Source organism: Heteronotia binoei, chromosome 5, assembly GCF_032191835.1.
Source record: "Heteronotia binoei isolate CCM8104 ecotype False Entrance Well chromosome 5, APGP_CSIRO_Hbin_v1, whole genome shotgun sequence".
Classification (NCBI taxonomy): domain Eukaryota; kingdom Metazoa; phylum Chordata; class Lepidosauria; order Squamata; family Gekkonidae; genus Heteronotia; species Heteronotia binoei.
Window position 1 is genome coordinate 12,183,069 of NC_083227.1, and position 18,010 is coordinate 12,201,078.

Here is an 18,010-nt window from a genome sequence, read left to right on the forward strand (position 1 = left end):
AGGAGTGGGGAATCAAACCCGGTTCTCCCAGATAAGAGTCCGCACACAACCACTACACAAAACAGAGCCAGTCTGGTGCAGTGGTTAAGTGCGCGGAGTCTTATCTGGGAGAACTGGGTTTGATCTCCCCACTCGCAGCTGCTGGAATGGCCTTGAGTCAGCCATGGTTCTCACAGAGTTGTCCTGGAAAGGGCAGCTTCTGTCAGAGCTCTCTCAGCCCCACCAACCTCACAGGGTGTCTGTTGTGGGGGAAGAACATAAAGGCGATTGTAAGCCGCTCTGAGACTCTGATTCAGAGAGAGGGGTGGGGTATAAATCGACAGGTGGGTGGGGCTGGAGAGGGCTCTCACAGCAGCTGCCCTTTCAAGGACAACCTCTGCCAGAGCTATGGCTGACCCAAGGCCATGCTAGCAGGTGCAAGTGGAGGAGTGGGGAATCAAACCCAGTTTTCGTGATAATAGTCCGCACACTTAACCACTACACCAAACTGGCTTTCCAAGTTCTCTCAGAGAGTTTTCTCAGCCTCACCTATCTTGCAGGGTGTCTGTTGCAGGAGGGAAGACGGTAGAAGGAGATTGTGAGCCTCTCTGAGACTCTTACCAATTTCGCACTAGACCTTTAATCCTGGTTTAGCCCTGTCCCCAAGCTGACATTTTACACTAAAATCATAGAATCATAGAGGCATAGGGTTGGTTTCTCTGATTCTATGGTTCTAGTGTAGAATGTCAGTTTGGAGACAGAGTTAAACCAGGTCTAGTGCAAAACTGGTCTCTGAGATTTGGAGTGGGGGGCAGGATATAAATCCCGTGTCTTCTTCTTCTTCTTTCATTATAGCTTCTCCTGCCCTTTGCAACCCCCTCCCGGAAGACGAGATTGGCTTTTTCTGCACACAGCTTCCCTTACCAGGTGAAAACAGATAATGCAAGTCCCGCAGTAATTAACAGACAACCAGCAGTGCAAATCACAGAATGCAAGGCCTCAAAGCCAAGACTGGAACAGCACCCATCATATTCTATTTCAGGGAGCAAACTTGGGTCAGTGGTAGAGCATCTGCTTGGTATGAAGAAGGGCCCAGGTTCAATCCCCGGCATCTCCAGTTGAAAGGACTGGAGAGGAGGTGATGTGAAAGACCCCCATCTAAGGCCCTGGACAGCCGCTGCCAGTCTAAGTAGACAGTACTGATCTTGACAGGCTGATTCAGTATAATTCAGGGGTAGCCAAACTTAAGAACGTAAGAGAACATAAGAGAAAGCCTGTTGGATCAGGTTAATGGCCCATCCAGTCCTACACTCTGTGTCACATAAGAGAAGCCATGTTGGATTAGGCCAATGGCCCATCCAGTCCTACACTCTGTGTCACATAAGAGAAGCCATGTTGGATCAGGCCAATGGCCCATCCAGTCCAACACTCTGTGTCACACAGTGGCCAAAAAGCCAGGTGCTATCAGGAGGTCCACCAGTGGGGCCAGGATACTATAAGTCTTCACACTGTTGCCCCCTCCTCAGGCACCAAGATTACAGAGCTTCACTTGCCCCAGACCTAAGAACATAAGGGAAGCCATGTTGGATCAGGCCAATGGCCCATCCAGTCCAACACTCTGAGTCACATAAGAACATGAGAAGCCATGTTGGATCAGGCCAATGGCCCATCCAGTTCAACACTCTGTGTCACATAAGAGAAGCCATGTTGGAACAGGCCAATGGCCCATCCAGTCCAACGCTCTGTGTCACATAATAGAAGCCATGTTGAATCAGGCCAATGGCCCATCCAGTCCAACACTCTGTGTCACATAAGAGAAGCCATGTTGGATCAGGCAATGGCCCATCCAGTCCAACACTCTGTGTCACATAAGAGAAGCCATGTTGGATCAGGCAATGGCCCATCCAGTCCAACACTCTGGGTCACACAGTGGCCAAAAAACCCAGAAAATACACCCTTTTCCGTTTTGTTTTGTTTCCCAACATGAGCTGTTTGGGACATTTCAAATGTTGGGATTCCCAACTGGTTTATTACTTTTACAGCCCCTTGTCACTACTGTTTTTACATAAAGTACGTGTCAGATTCCACCTTCATGCGACTGATGATAAAAATAAATAAAGTTAGCATTTTTTAAAAAAAATGTAAAGGGGAATAAGTGTAGCGCTTGGAGACCAAACACGGGGCAAAACCACAGATTTGCACCTTCGACTTCCTTAATGTAAGAGCCACACAGAATAAACGTTGGATGTTTGAGAGCTGGAAGATATAAACATCAGATGTTTGAGAGCTACAAGAAAGGAAGGAAGGAAAGGAGGAAGGAAGGATGAAGGGTGGAAAAAAGCAACTTTAAATGCAACTTTAAGAGAAGCTGTGTTGGATCAGGCCAATGGCTCATCCAGTCCAACACTCTGTGTCACATAAGAACATAAGAGAAGCCCTGCTGGATCAGGCCAATGGCCCATCCAGTCCAACACTCTGTGTCACAGAAGAACATAAGAGAAGCCATGTTGGATCAGGCCAATGGCCCATCCAGTCCAACACTCTGTGTCACTTAAAAGAAGCCCTGTTGGATCAGGCCAAAGGCCCACCCTGTCCAACACTCTGTGTCACATAAGAACATAAGAGAAGCCATGTTGGATCAAGCCAATGGCCCATCTAGTCCAACACTCTGTGTCACATAAGAACATAAGAGAAGCCATGTTGGATCAGGCCAATGGCCCATCCAGTCCAACACTCTGTGTCACACAGCTTGGAGTATGCATTTAAGAACATAAGAGAAGACATGTTGGATCAGGCCAATAGCTCATCCAGTTCAACACTCTGTGTCACACAGTGGCCAAAATCCAGGAGCCATCAGGAGGTCCACCGGTGAGGCCCAAATTCCAGAAGTCCTCCAGCTCTTGTTCCCAAAAAGACAGAGCATCACTGCCCCACACATAAGAGAAGCCATGTTGGATCAGGCCAATGGCCCTTCTAGTCCTACACTCTGTGTCACGTAAGAACATAAGAGAAGCCCTGTTGGATCAGGCCAATGACCCATCCAGTCCTACACTCTGTGTCACATAAGAGAAGCCATGTTGGATCAGGCCAATGGCTCATCCAGTCCAACACTCTGTGTCACATAAGAACATAAGAGAAGCCCTGTTGGATCAGGCCAATGGCCCATCCAGTCCAACACTCTGTGTCACAGAAGAACATAAGAGAAGCCATGTTGGATCAGGCCAATGGCCCATCCAGTCCAACACTCTGTGTCACTTAAAAGAAGCCCTGTTGGATCAGGCCAAAGGCCAACCCTGTCCAACACTCTGTGTCACATAAGAACATAAGAGAAGCCATGTTGGATCAAGCCAATGGCCCATCTAGTCCAACACTCTGTGTCACATAAGAACATAAGAGAAGCCATGTTGGATCAGGCCAATGGCCCATCCAGTCCAACACTCTGTGTCACACAGCTTGGAGTATGCATTTAAGAACATAAGAGAAGACATGTTGGATCAGGCCAATAGCTCATCCAGTTCAACACTCTGTGTCACACAGTGGCCAAAATCCAGGAGTCATCAGGAGGTCCACCGGTGAGGCCCAAACTACAGAAGTCCTCCCGCTCTTGTTCCCAAAAAGACAGAGTATCACTGCCCCACACGTAAGAGAAGCCATGTTGGATCAGGCCAATGGCCCATCCAGTCCACCACTCTGTGTCACATAAGAACATAAGGGAAGTCATGTTGGATCAGGCCAATAGCCCATCCAGTCCAATGCTCTGTGTCAGACAGTGGCCAAAAAACCCAGGTGCCATTAGGAGGTCCACCAGCATGTCATACAAAGTCTGAAGATCGACATACACATAGCCCTCATTTCTGGGAAATGTTCCATTAAATACACCCTCCTTACCCAGTGAATTGGCATCTGCATCGCTTTCCTGCTTCACCTCATAAAAGAGTAATCTCCGCGAAGGCACTGCTGGTTTCTCTTCCACTACTTCCGATGGTCCCTGAAACGGCAGAGAAAGAAGGCGAAAAGCATTAAGAAAGGAACGGTGCCAGCGAATGCCTAGAAAGGTGTAAAAATTGGGCTTTTTCTTGGATGATTCTTGAAAAAGGCAAGCCCTGGGTGACATGGGATTATGGGGGTAACCTTTTTCATGTTTTCTGCCTTTGGGGGATCACAGGAGGAAACTCTCTCACCTGCTCTTCCCACTTCCTGTTCTCTGCCTGGAATCCTTCTGCCAGGGCCGTCGCCTGGGAACGCGTCTCCAGTTTGTGTTCTCTGACCCAGCTCTCCATCTCTGGGGACCAAACAGCCAGGGTCCTCTCGTTCTTCTGCCTGTTTCCTTGGCAAGGCGAGGAGGAGCAAAACCGGGGCCCCCGCAATGTCTGGAAAAGGTGTTCTTTGAGTAGTGTGTGACCCTCTCTGGGTGCCTGAGGCAGAAAGAGAAGGAAACTGGGTTAAGAGCGGAGACTTCTCTGGTGACTTGCCTGCCTGGTGCGAAGGTAGCGGACATTATGCATGTAGTAGATAGGCTGATAGACAGTGCTGGGGAGGAGCCTGTGGTCGTGGTGCATGTTGGCACCAACGATGTGGGGAAATGCAGTCATGAGGTCCTGGAGGAAAAATTTAAGCCTCTAGGCAGGAGATTTAAGGCCAGGACCTCCAAGGTAGCCTTCTCAGAAGTGCTACCTGTTCCACGTGCAGGGCAGGAGAGACAGGCACAAACTAGAAGTCTCAATGTGTGGATGAGACGATGGCGTAAGGAGGAAGGGTTTAAGTTTGTTAGGCACTGGGATGCTTTCTGGAACAAGCGGGAGCTGTACAAAAGAGACGGTCTCCACTTGTCCCCGGATGGAACCAGGCTGCTGACGCTTAAAATCAAAAAGGTGGCAGAGCAGTTTTTAAACTAAATCTTGGGGGAAAGCCGACAGGAGATGAAATGTCTCTGGTTCCGGAGGACTCGTCTCAAAGAGATGAAGGGTTGGCTGCTATTTTTCTACCGGGTAACGGATCAGAGTTGTCCACTGTGATGGTGACAAACAGTATGGACTGTCTGCCAGAGTCTTGAGGCGGCAGGAGGAAGGTGGCGGGCCTAGCTTGCCTAGGAAATTATAGATGTTTGTATGCAAATGCTAGAAGTGTTCGAAGTAAAATTGGTGAGTTGGAATGTTTAGTGTTGGGAGAAAACATAGACATTGTGGGAATTTCAGAAACTTGGTGGAATGAGGAGAATCAGTGGAACACGGTGATTCCTGGATATAGGTTATATCGGAAGGATCGGGAGGGAAGGGTTGGAGGTGGGGTGGCTCTGTATGTCAGAGAGGATATACGGTCCAGTAAGACTGAGGTCAGAGAATTAGATTCCCTTTTAGAAATGCTTTGGGTTGAAATAGAGGGTCCAAAAGGAAATTTAACTATGGGAGTTTGTTATCGCCCACCAAATCAAAAGAGAGAGGACGATTATAATATGATGGAAATCTTAAAGATAGCGGCTAAACGTAAAAACTGTGTCGTAATAGGTGATTTTAACTACCGGCAGATTGATTCGGTCAATATGTGTTCTGGTCGAGAGAAAGAGATTGTTTCTTGATGCTTCTTCATTCTGTGCTATGGAGCAGATGGTCTCAGAACCTACCAGGGGTGGGGTGATCCTGGATTTGGTCCTAAGTAATGCCCAAGACTTGGTGAGAGATGTAAAAGTAATTGTGCCACTTGGGAGCAGTGACCATAATGTCATTGATTTCACCGTTTGTATAAATAGGGAGTTGCCCAAAAAGACCGCTACAACCACGTTTAACTTTAAAAGGGGTAAATTCTCTGAGATGAGGAGGCATGTGAGGAGGAAACTGAAAGGAAAGGTAAATACGGTCAAAACCCTTGGGGAAGCTTGGAGACTATTTAAAACTATAATCCTAGATGCTCAGATATAATACATACCACAAGTTAGGAAAGGCACAAACAGGCATAAGAAAAGGCCTGCATGGTTAACAAACAAAGTAATGGAAGCTGTAAAAGGTAAGAAGAACTCCTTTAAGCGGTGGAAAACCAGTCCAAGTGAGATTAGTAAAAGGGAACACAGGCTGTGGCAAATCAAATGCAAGACTGTGATCAGGCAGGCAAAAAGGGACTATGAGGAGCATATTGCAAAAAACATAAAGACCAATAATAAAAATTTCTTCAAATATATTAGAAGTAGGAAACCAGGCAGGGAAGCAGTGGGGCCCTTGGATGACCATGGGGTAAAAGGATTACTGAAGGAGGATAGGGAAATGGCTGAGAAGCTGAATGCATACTTTGCCTCTATCTTCACTGTGGAAGATGAGAACTTTTTGCCCGCCCCAGAAACACTAATTTTGGAAGGGGTGTTGAAAGACCTGAGTCAGATTGAGGTGACAAAAGAGGAGGTCCTACAACTGATAGACGAATTAAAAACTAATAAGTCACCGGGTCCGGATGGCATACATCTGAGAGTTCTGAAAGAACTCAAAGTTGAACTTGTGGATCTTCTAACAAAAATCTGTAATCTTTCATTGAAATCTGCCTCCGTTCCTGAGGACTGGAAGGTAGCAAATGTCACCCCCATCTTTAAAAAGGGTTCCAGAGGAGATCCGGGAAATTACAGGCCAGTCAGTCTGACTTCAATACCGGGAAAGTTGGTAGAAACCATTATCAAGGACAGAATGAGTAGGCACATTGATGAACATGGGTTATTGAGGAAGACTCAGCATGGCTTCTGTAAGGGAAGATCTTGCCTCACTAACCTGTTACATTTCTTTGAGGGGGTGAACAAACATGTGGACAAAAGAGACCAGATAGATGTTGTTTACCTTGACTTCCAGAAAGCTTTTGATAAAGTTCCTCATCAAAGACTCCTTAGAAAGCTTGAGAGTCATGGAGTAAAAGGACAGGTCCTCTTGCGGGTCAAAAACTGGCTGAGTAATAGGAAGCAGAGAGTGAGTATAAATGGGCAGTCTTCACAGTGGAAGACGGTAAGCAGAGGGATGCCGCAGGGCTTGGTACTGGGTCCCATGCTCTTTAACTTGTTCATAAATGATTTGGGAGTGAGCAGTGAAGTGGCCAAGTTTGTTGATGACACTAAATTGTTCAGGGTGGTGAGAACCAGAGAGGATTGTGAGGCATTCCAAAGGGATCTGTTGAGGCTGGGTGAGTGGGCGTAAACGTGGCAGATGCAGTTCAATGTGGCCAAGTGCAAAGTAATGCACATTGGGGCCAAGAATCCCAACTACAAATACAAGTTGATGGGGTGTGAACTGGCAGAGACTGACCAAGAGAGAGATCTTGGGGTTGTGGTAGATAACTCACTGAAAATGTCAAGACAGTGTGCGTTTGCAATAAAAAAGGCCAACGCCATGCTGGGAATTATTAGGAAGGGAATTGAAAACATATCAGCCAGTATCATAATGCCCCTGTATAAATCGAAGGTGCGGTCTCATTTGGAGTACTGTGTGCAGTTCTGGTCACTGCACCTCAAAAAGAATATTTTAGCACTGGAGAAAGTCCAGAAAAGGGCAACTAGAATGATTAAAGGGCTGGAACACTTTCCCTATGAAGAAAGGTTGAAACGCTTGGGACTCTTTAGCTTGGAGAAACGTCGACTGCGGGGTGACATGATAGAGGTTTACAAGATAATGCATGGGATGGAGAAAGTAGAGAAATAAGTACTTTTCTCCCTTTCTCACAATACAAGAACTCGTGGGCATTCGATGAAATTGCTGAGCAGACAGGTTAAAACAGATAAAAGGAAGTACTTCTTCACCCAAAGGGTGATTAACATGTGGAATTCACTGCCACAGGAGGTGGTGGCGGCCACAAGCATAGCCGCCTTCAAGAGGGGTTTAGATAAAAATATGGAGCAGAGGTCCATCAGTGGCTATTAGCCACATTGTGTGTGTGTGTGTATGTATGTATATATAATTTTTTTTTGGCCACTGTGTGACACAGAGTGTTGGACTGGATGGGCCATTGGCCTGATCTAACATGGCTTCTCTTATGTTCTCTCTGTAGGGGAAAGAGAAAGTTCCTTCATATGAAGGTTTTCTCGTCAGAGAGAAAAACAACCCTGCAGATCAGACCAAGATTCACCCATTCCAATCCCACAGCACTGATTCCAGGCTCCGGGATTCTTATTCAAGGCCTTTTTAACACTCATTCTATACCAAAAAGACTGTTCAACTCATCCCCCTGTTCCTTTCGGTCCGCCCCGCATCTTCCCAACCTCTTTATCCATACTTTCAAGAGAATCCATTCAAATGAGCTGGATTTGTGGCTCCTACAGTATCCACAGGACATCTTGGCTGAGACCACTCTCCCCTTTCAAAGTCAGGCGAAGCAGGAGATACTCTGAGTAAGGTACGGTTACCATCAGGTCTCATTTTGGGCAGGAGCTCACAGGAGAGGTGCTCCAGGACCTCTGAATTTTATTGAACAGAGCACAACGTCAGCTTTCGTGTGCTCTTAAGCACACTTCATCAGACGAGGAATCCAGCACCGTGAGCAAAGCCACACATAGCTGAGCAGAGCCATATAGAGCTGGTAGGCAGTGGCCCAGAATGCAACATGGGACAGATTTAAGAACCAATGACAGTGAAGTCAAATTCTCTGGTCGGCAGTGGTTTAGAATGTAAAGTGGTACAATGACAGAATAGTCAAATTAACAAATTGAGCAAACCTTTGATCTGAGTAGCATGAGCGTGCGAAAGCAACAAAGCAGCAGTATGTCAAAATGTGAGATTGTCTGCCAATGACAATGGGAGATGGATTCAATATTTTGACATGCTACTGTTTCGTTGCTTTCGGATGCTCATGCTACTCAAACAAGCGATCACCAGCTATAACGAATCTCATTTTAAATACCCCTGCTATTTAAGCTGTGATTATTGCTACTTACTATTCCAAACCTTCCAACCCCAAAAAAGGACATTTTCATCTGTTTTTTTAAATAGAATCATACAGTTGGAAGGGACCTCCAGGGTCATCTAGTCCAGCCCCCGCGCAATGCAGGAAACCCACAAATACCTCCCCCTAAATTCACAGGATCTTCATTGCTGCCAGATGGCCATCCAGCCTCTGTTGAAAAACCTCCAAGGAAGGAGAGCCCACCACCTCCCGAGGAAGCCTGTTCCACTGAGGAATCTCTCTAACCCTCAGGAAGTTCTTCCTAATGTTGAGCCGGAAACTCTTTTGATTTAATTTCAACCCATGAGTTCTGGTCCTACCTTCTGGGGCCACAGAAAACAATTCCACACCCTCCTCTATCTGACAGCCCTTCAAGTCCTTGAAGATGGTGATCCTATCACCTCTCAGCCGCCTCCTCTCCAGGCTAAACATGCCCAGCTCCTTCAACCTTTCTTCATAGGACTCGGTCTCCAGTTGGGTTTTTATTTATGACTGATGATGATTTCACTCAAAAAACCCCTCTTCTTTTGAGGAATACAAAAAGGCTTCTATTTAGCCCTTCAAGGCAATTTCCCATTCTGGCACCGAAAGGTTAGTTCAAGCTTTGTACAGCTCCATCACAGAGCCAAAAAGAGGATGGACACACTCACACAAAAAGGACATGTCCTTTAAAAAGAAGATATCTGATAACCTTAGGAAAGGAAAGGTCCCCTGTGCAAGCACCAGTCGTTTCCGACTCTGGGGTAGGGTTGCCAAGTCCAATTCAAGAAATATCTGGGGACTTCGGGGGTGGAGCCAGGAGCAAGGGTGTGAAGAGCATAACTGAGCTCCAAGGGAGTTCTGGCCATCACATTTAAAGGGACAGCACACCTTTTTTTAAATGTCTTCCTTCCATAGGAAATAATGAAGGATAGAGGCACCTTCTTTTGGGGCTCATAGAATTGGACCCCCTGGGCCAATCGTTTTGAAACTTGGGGGGGGCATTTTGGGGAGAGGCACTAGATGCTATACTGAAAATTTGGTGCCTCTACCTCAAAAAGCAGCCCCCCCCCGAGCCCCCGATGCCTCCAGATCAATTCCCCATTATACCCTATGAGAATTGATCTCCACATAGGGAATAGTGAAGTGCCCAGCAGACATTTCTGCTGCAGCCAACTTCTGAAGCCTCAGGAGGTGGAAAGTCACATGGTAGCTGTGGGTGCCGGGCTCTCCCCCCTCCCGCCAGCCAGCTTACTAGGGGCGGGAAGGAGCCTGGGAGAGAGGGAGAACCCCCGCTGGGACCCGGGGATTGGCAAGCCTACGCTGGGGTGATGTTGCTTTCACGTTTTCACGGCATGGGGTGGTTTGCCATTGCCTTCCCCAGTCTTTTACACTTCCCCCTCCGCAGCAAGCTGATTACTTCTTTGACCGACCTCGGAAGGATGGAAGGCTGAGTCAACCTCGGGCGGGCTACCTGGAATCCAGCTTCCGCCGGAATCGAACTTAGGTCGTGAGCAGAGAGTTCAGACCTCAGTACTGCTGCTTTACCACTCTGCGCCACTTTGAACCAAGAGACCGAGGTTGAATCCAGAGGTTGAATCCAGAGGTTGAATCCAGAGGTTGAATCCAGACCGGGGCTGGGGGGGGAGGGGACTGGTTGTCAGGGATTGAACCCAGGATTGGGTTTTGCATCCAAGCCCTAAATCCGAATGGCTTTGGGGCATCTGAAGCCGCTTTTCCATTGTGCATTTCCTCCTCCCCCCTTCCCTTCCTCCCCTGCTCCCCCCCACCACCACCATTGCATTTGCAGCTCACCCGATTCTTGGAGGGGGAGGGGGTCTGAGGCTGAAGCATGCAAACAAAGCCGCCTTCCCACAATGGCAGGGGGAGGGGTCTGGAAGGAAGCGACTCCCCATTCCTCCAGCCCCCCTCCCCTCATTCTCTAGGAGTACAGTCTTTCTCCCTTTAACCCTTGGATTGCATTTCTGCCACAGTGTTCCCTCTAAGCTGAGCGACCGTGAGCTAGCTCACAGGTTTTTAGCCTCCGGCTCACACATTTTTGTCTTAGCTCAGGAAGGATGGCCCCAGAGCAGTGTTCCCTCTAAGCTGAGTGAGTGGGAGCTAGCTCACAGCTTTTTAGCCTCCGGCTCACACATTTCTGTCTTAGCTCAGGAAGGATGGCCCCAGAGCAGTGTTCCCTCTAAGCTGAGTGAGAATGAGCTAGCTCACAGGTTTTTAGCCTCCGACTCACACATTTTTGTCTTAGCTCAGGAAGGTTTTGTCTTCACTCAGGAAGGATGGCCCCAGAGCAGTGTTCCCTCTAAGCTGAGTGAGCGTGAGCTAGCTCACAGGTTTTTAGCCTCCTGCTCACACATTTTTGTCTTAGCTCAGGAAGGATGGCCCCAGAGCAGTGTTCCCTCTAAGCTGAGTGAGCGTGAGCTAGCTCACAGGTTTTTAGCCTCCTGCTCACACATTTTTGTCTTAGCTCAGGAAGGATGGCCCCAGAGCAGTGTTCCCTCTAAGCTGAGTGAGCGGGAGCTAGCTCACAGGTTTTTAGCCTCCTGCTCACACATTTTTGTCTTAGCTCAGGAAGGATGGCCCCAGAGCAGTGTTCCCTCTAAGCTGAGTGAGTGGGAGCTAGCTCACAGGTTTTTAGCCTCCGGCTCACACATTTTTGTCTTAGCTCAGGAAGGATGGCCCCAGAGCAGTGTTCCCTCTAAGCTGAGTGAGCGGGAGCTAGCTCACAGGTTTTTAGCCTCCGGCTCACACATTTTTGTCTTCGCTCAGGAAGGATAGCCCCAGAGCAGTGTTCCCTCTAAGCTGAGTGAGCGTGAGCTAGCTCACAGCTTTTTAGCCTCCGGCTCACACATTTCTGTCTTAGCTCAGGAAGGATGGCCCCAGAGCAGTGTTCCCGCTAAGCTGAGTGAGCGTGAGCTAGCTCACAGGTTTTTAGCCTCCAGCTCACACATTTTTGTCTTAGCTCAGGAAGGAGGACCCCAGAGCATGCTAATGACATGACTCTAATGGCAGAAAGTGAGGAGGACCTAAAGAACCTCTTGTTGAGGGTGAAAGAGGAGAGCACAAAAGGAGGCTTGAAACTCAACATCAAAAAAACTAAGATCATGGCATCTGGCCCCATCACACCATGGCAAATAGAAGGGGAAGACATGGAAGTAGTGACAGACTTCACATTTCTGGGATCCAAGATCACTGCAGATGGTGACTGTAGCCATGAAATTAAAAGACGTTTGCTCCTTGGGAGGACAGCTATGGTGAACCTGGGCAGTATAATAAAAAGTAGAGACATCACCCTGCCAACAAATGTCCATATAGCCAAAGCGACGGTATTCCCAGTAGTAATGTATGGCTGTGAGAACTGGACCATAAGGAAGGCCGAGCGCAGAAGAATAGATGCTTTTGAGATGTGGTGCTGGAGAAGACTCTTGAGAGTCCCTTGGACTGCAAGAAGATCAAATCAGTCAGTCCTAAGGGAAATCAACCCAGACTGTTTCCTGGAAAGTCAGATGCTGAAGTTGAAGCTCAAATACTTTGGCCACCAAATGAGAAGGGAGCACTCCCTGGAGAAGACCCTGATGCTGGGAAAGAGAGAAGGCAAAAGAAGAAAGGGACGGCAAAAGATGAGATGGCTGGACAGCGTTACTGATGTAATAAACACGAATTTGGGCAGACTTCGGAGGATGATGGAAGACAGGAGGGCCTGGCGTGACTTGGTCCATGGGGTCGCAAAGAGTTGGACTCGACTGTGCGACTGAACAACAACAACAAAAAAGCTCACCACTTGAATGCCACTAGCTCACAACTTTAATACTAGTAGCTCACAAAGTAGAATTTTTGCTCACAAGACTCTGCAGCTTAGAGGGAACACTGGCCACAAACCCAGTGGATGCCCCTCTGTCTTTCTTGCTCCCATTGCAAGAAAGAGATCTCGCCTATTTGGGGGGGGGGGCAGGGGAGGGCAGCGCCATCTGTCTCTCCTCCCCTGGTGCTTAAAATCTGCCCAGACGTACTTTGCTTTCACAAAAGACCTTCACTTGCTATAGCTAACCAAGTAACCCTGAAAACTGAATAGCAACGAAATATTAGCAGAGCAAAGCAGCTGCCGCATTTGCAGCAATAACGATGTTGCCGATACGCCCTCGAAGCCGGGGGTGGCCAAACTGTGGCTCAGGAGCCGCACGTGGCTCTCTCGCAAATATTGTGTGGCTCTCGAAGCCCCCCCCCCCCCACTCCGTTGGCCGGCAGCTTGTAAAATTCATTTCAAGTTAAAGTTGCTTTCTTTCCACCTCTTCCTCCCCCATCTATTTGCCTGCCTGCCTGCCTTCCGTCTTGCGGCTCTCGAACATCGGACGTTTATTCCCTGTGGCTCTTACATTAAACAACTTTGAGCCCCCCCCTGCTCTAAGCTGTGGAGTCTGGTGAGCAAAGATTCTACTTTGTGAGCTGCGTACTGCCATTAATGTTGTAAATTACTGCATAACTTAATTTGCTCCGGGGTTCATTTTTCCTGAGCTATGACAAAAAATATGAGCTGGAGGCTAAAAAACTGTGAGCTAATTCAGCTACGGGGGTAGATCTAAGTGGGCAGCCCTGTCGGTCTGAAGCAGTAGAACAAAGTAGGAGTCACGTCCACTTTTAAGACCACCAAAGTTTTATTCAGAATGTAAGCTTTCGTATCCCAGAAGCAATGTATGGCTGTGAGAGCTGGACCGTAAGGAAGGCCGAGCGCAGAAGAATAGATGCTTTTGAGATGTGGTGCTGGAGAAGACTCTTGAGAGTCCCTTGGACTGCGAGAAGATCCAATCAGTCAGTCCTAAGGGAAATCAACCCAGACTGTTCCCTGGAAGGTCAGATGCTGAAGCTGAAGCTCAAATACTTTGGCCAACAATCACAAACCAGATTGCATAAATGATTGGGACTTGTGGTGTTATACAGTGTATTGTAAGGAGGATCCTATTTATGTATCTTCTCTATTGTTTAACCTGTCAGGTGAATAATTATGCTATGCTTCAGTTCTTTTTGGTGATGCCAGACGTCGAACACTCCAACACTCTTGGTCACACAGAAGCCGAAACCCAGGGGCCATCAGGAGGTCCACCAGTGGGGCCAGAAGCCCTCCCACTGTGCCCACCCAAGCACCAAGAAGAAAGAGCATCACTGCCACAGACATAAGGGAAGACAAGATGAATCAGGCAAAAGGTCCATCTAGTACAGGGGTAGGGAACATTGGCTCCCCAGATGTTTTTGCCTACAACTCCCATCAGCCCCAGCCATTGGCCATGCTGGCTGGAGCTGATGGGAGTTGTAGGCAAAAAACATCCGGAGAGCCAACGTTCCCTGCACCTGATCTTGTACAACACTGTGTGTCACACGGTGGCTGAAACCCAGGGGCCATCAGAAGGTCCACCAGCAGGGCCAGAACTCCAGAAGCCCTCAAACGATTACCCCCCAAGCACCAAGAATATAGAGTTTTACTGCCCCAGACATAAGAACATTTGAGAAGCCATTCTGAATCAGGCCAAAGATCCATCCAGTCCAACACTCTGTGTCCCACAGTGGCCAAAACCCAGGTGCCATCAGAAGGTCCACCAGCAGGGCCAGAACTCCAGAAGCCCTCCCACTGTCACCCCCCAAGCACCAAGACTACAGAGCATCACTGCCACAGACATAAGAACATAAGAGAAGCCATGTTGGATCAGGCCAATGGCCCATCCAGTCAAACACTCTGTGTCACATAAGAACATAAGAGAAGCCATGCTGGATCAGGCCAATGGCCCATCCAGTCCAACACTCTGTGTCACAGAAGAACATAAGAGAAGCCATGTTGGATCAGGCCAAAGGCCCATGCAGTCCAACACTCTGTGTCACATAAGAACACAAGAGAAGCCATGTTGGATCAGGCCAATGGCCCATCCAGTCCAACACTCTGTGTCACATAAGAACATAAGAGAAGCCATGTTGGATCAGGCCAATCGCCCATCCAGTCCAACACACTGTGTCACAGAAGAACATAAGAGAAGCCATGCTGGATCAGGCCAAAGGCCCATGCAGTCCAACACTCTGTGTCACATAAGAACACAAGAGAAGCCATGTTGGATCAGGCCAAAGGCTCATCCAGTCCAACTCTCTGTGTCACATAAGAACATAAGAGAAGCCCTGTTGGATCAGGCCAATGGCCCATCCAGTCCAACACTCTGTGTCACATAAGAACATAAGAGAAGCCATGTTGGATCAGGCCAATGGCCCATCCAGTCCAACACTCTGTGTCACATAAGAACATAAGAGAAGCCATGTTGGATCAGGCCAATGGCCCATCCAGTCCAACACTCTGTGTCACAGAAGAACATAAGAGAAGCCATGTTGGATCAGGCCAAAGGCCCATCCAGTCCAACACTCTGTGTCACAGAAGAACATAAGAGAAGCCATGTTGGATCAGGCCAAAGGCCCATCCAGTCCAACACTCTGTGTCTCATAAGAACATAAGAGAAGCCCTGTTGGATCAGGCCAATGGCCCATCCAGTCCAACACTCTGTGTCACATAAGAACATAAGAGAAGCCCTGTTGGATCAGGCCAATGGCCCATCCAGTCCAACACTCTGTGTCACATAAGAACATAAGAGAAGCCATGTTGGATCAGGCCAATGGCCCATCCAGTCCAACACTCTGTGTCACAGAAGAACATAAGAGAAGCCATGTTGGATCAGGCCAAAGGCCCATCCAGTCCAACACTCTGTGTCACAGAAGAACATAAGAGAAGCCATGTTGGATCAGGCCAAAGGCCCATCCAGTCCAACACTCTGTGTCTCATAAGAACATAAGAGAATTCATGTTGGATCAGGCCAATGGCCCATCCAGTCCAACACTCTGTGTCACAGAAGAACATAAGAGAAGCCATGTTGGATCAGGCCAAAGGCCCATCCAGTCCAACACTCTGTGTCTCATAAGAACATAAGAGAAGCCATGTTGGATCAGGCCAAAGGCCCATCCAGTCCAACACTCTGTGTCACAGAAGAACATAAGAGAAGCCATGTTGGATCAGGCCAAAGGCCCATCCAGTCCAACACTCTGTGTCTCATAAGAACATAAGAGAATTCATGTTGTATCAGGCCAATGGCCCATCCAGTCCAACACTCTGTGTCACAGAAGAACATAAGAGAAGCCATGTTGGATCAGGCCAAAGGCCCATCCAGTCCAACACTCTGTGTCACAGAAGAACATAAGAGAAGCCATGTTGGATCAGGCCAAAGGCCCATCCAGTCCAACACTCTGTGTCTCATAAGAACATAAGAGAAGCCATGTTGGATCAGGCCAAAGGCCCATCCAGTCCAACACTCTGTGTCACAGAAGAACATAAGAGAAGCCATGTTGGATCAGGCCAATGGCCCATCCAGTCAAACACTGTTTCACACAGTGGCCAAAACCGAAGGCCATCAGGAGGTCTACCAGTTGGGGCAGAACTCCTGAAGCCCTCCCACTGTTGTACCCCCACAAGCACCATGAATATATAGCTTCACTGCCCCAGACCGGGGCCGGATCTAGGGGGGGGGGCAGAGGAGGGTGCTTGCCCCAGGTGCTGATGGAGGAGGGGAGCCAAATTGGGTATTGAGTCCATTGTATTCTATGGTTTCATAAGATAGAATGGCCCATAAGGGGGCATCACTTCTTAATTTTGCCCCCCCCTCCAAAATATTTAGATCCAGTTCTGCCCCAGACATAGAACTATTGTCCATGCTGTCCTTCACCACCGCAGTCCAACAAATTAAAAAACAGGTTGCTAGATAATGAGCGCCAAGACCTATACGGTCTGGCTAAGAAAACTTGTTCCCCACTGAGTTTTGAGCTCTCTCTTAGTTCTGGGGAAATGGCCTCATATCTATCCGTCTTGCAGGTGCCAGAGCAGCGTAGAGCTTTTTTCCCTTGCCGGATGCAACGCCGTGCCCTCTGCCGTTCTCTACGGCAGATTTAACAAGACAGCCTACTCAGTAAGCAAAAATGCGTGGAGTCAGTTACTCGTATTCTTCTTTATTGTAATTTGTATACAGCTCTTCGTCACAAGTATTTACATCCTCTTTTAGTCAGCACGGTTGATTGTTCTGATGCACTTAAATCTATAATCTTTTGAACGATATTTCATCTAGCGTCACTGAGAAAGTGGCTGAGTTTCTTTATTCTGTTTTAAAGGCACACCAGAGGATCTCGTAGAAATAGTTACGAACCCCCATACGAACCCCAGAGAGCACTGAGGTCAGTCGGGAAAAATCTGATGACCATCCCCGGGCCGAAGGAGATTAAACATCAGAGCACCAGAGTACGGGCATTCTCGAGTGCGGCTCCTACTCTGTGGAACCGACTCCCCGAGGAGGTGCGGGCCCTGCGGAACCTTGAGCAGTTCCGCAGGGCCTGCAAGACCGTCCTTTTTAAACTGGCACATCCGGACTGTTAGGAAGATCAAGAATTAAGGAGCCGCCAATGCGGTCGGAAGATTCACACCGCAGAATAATTATATCATTGAACTGGTTTTTAATGTTAGTAGTTTCATTGTTGATGTTTTATATTGTTGGATTTAAATGTTTTTATAATATCACTGTATGTTTTGTAATACGCTGTTAGCCGCCCTGAGCCCGCTAAGGTGGGGAGGGCGGGATAGAAATAAAATTTATTATTATTATTATTATTATTAGTTTATGTTTATGCTTTTCCTGATGTATATGTATGCAATCCTTCCATTTTACCTTTTTTTTTTTTAGACCAATTTGCTCTGATATATACATCTATATATTTTATGCCAATAAAGGCTGACTTGACTTGACCAGAAGCCATGTTGAATCAGGCTAAAGGTCCATCCAGCCCGTGACACACACTGGCCAAAACTTAGGGGCCATCAGGAGGTCCAACTGAGGGACTAGAACTTCAGAAGCCCTCCCACTGTTGCCCCCCAAGCACCAAGAAGACAGAGCATCACGGCCGCAGACAGAAAAACGTAAGAAAAGCCGTGTTGGATCAGGCCAGTTGCCTACCCAGTCCAGCACTTGTGTCACACAGTGGCCAAAAGCCAGGTGCCATCAGGAGGTCCAGCAGTGAGGCCAGGACACTAGAAGCCCTCCCATTGTAACCCCCCCATCCCAAGCACCAA

General features: G+C 48.0%; 1 protein-coding gene across 1 annotated transcript in view; it reads right to left on the minus strand.

The window, feature by feature from the left end:
- The window catches only part of LOC132571714 (zinc finger protein 91-like), a 250,554-nt gene that overhangs the window by 147,031 nt on the left and 85,513 nt on the right, over window positions 1–18,010 (minus strand). The gene's annotated exons all lie outside the window — the stretch shown is intronic.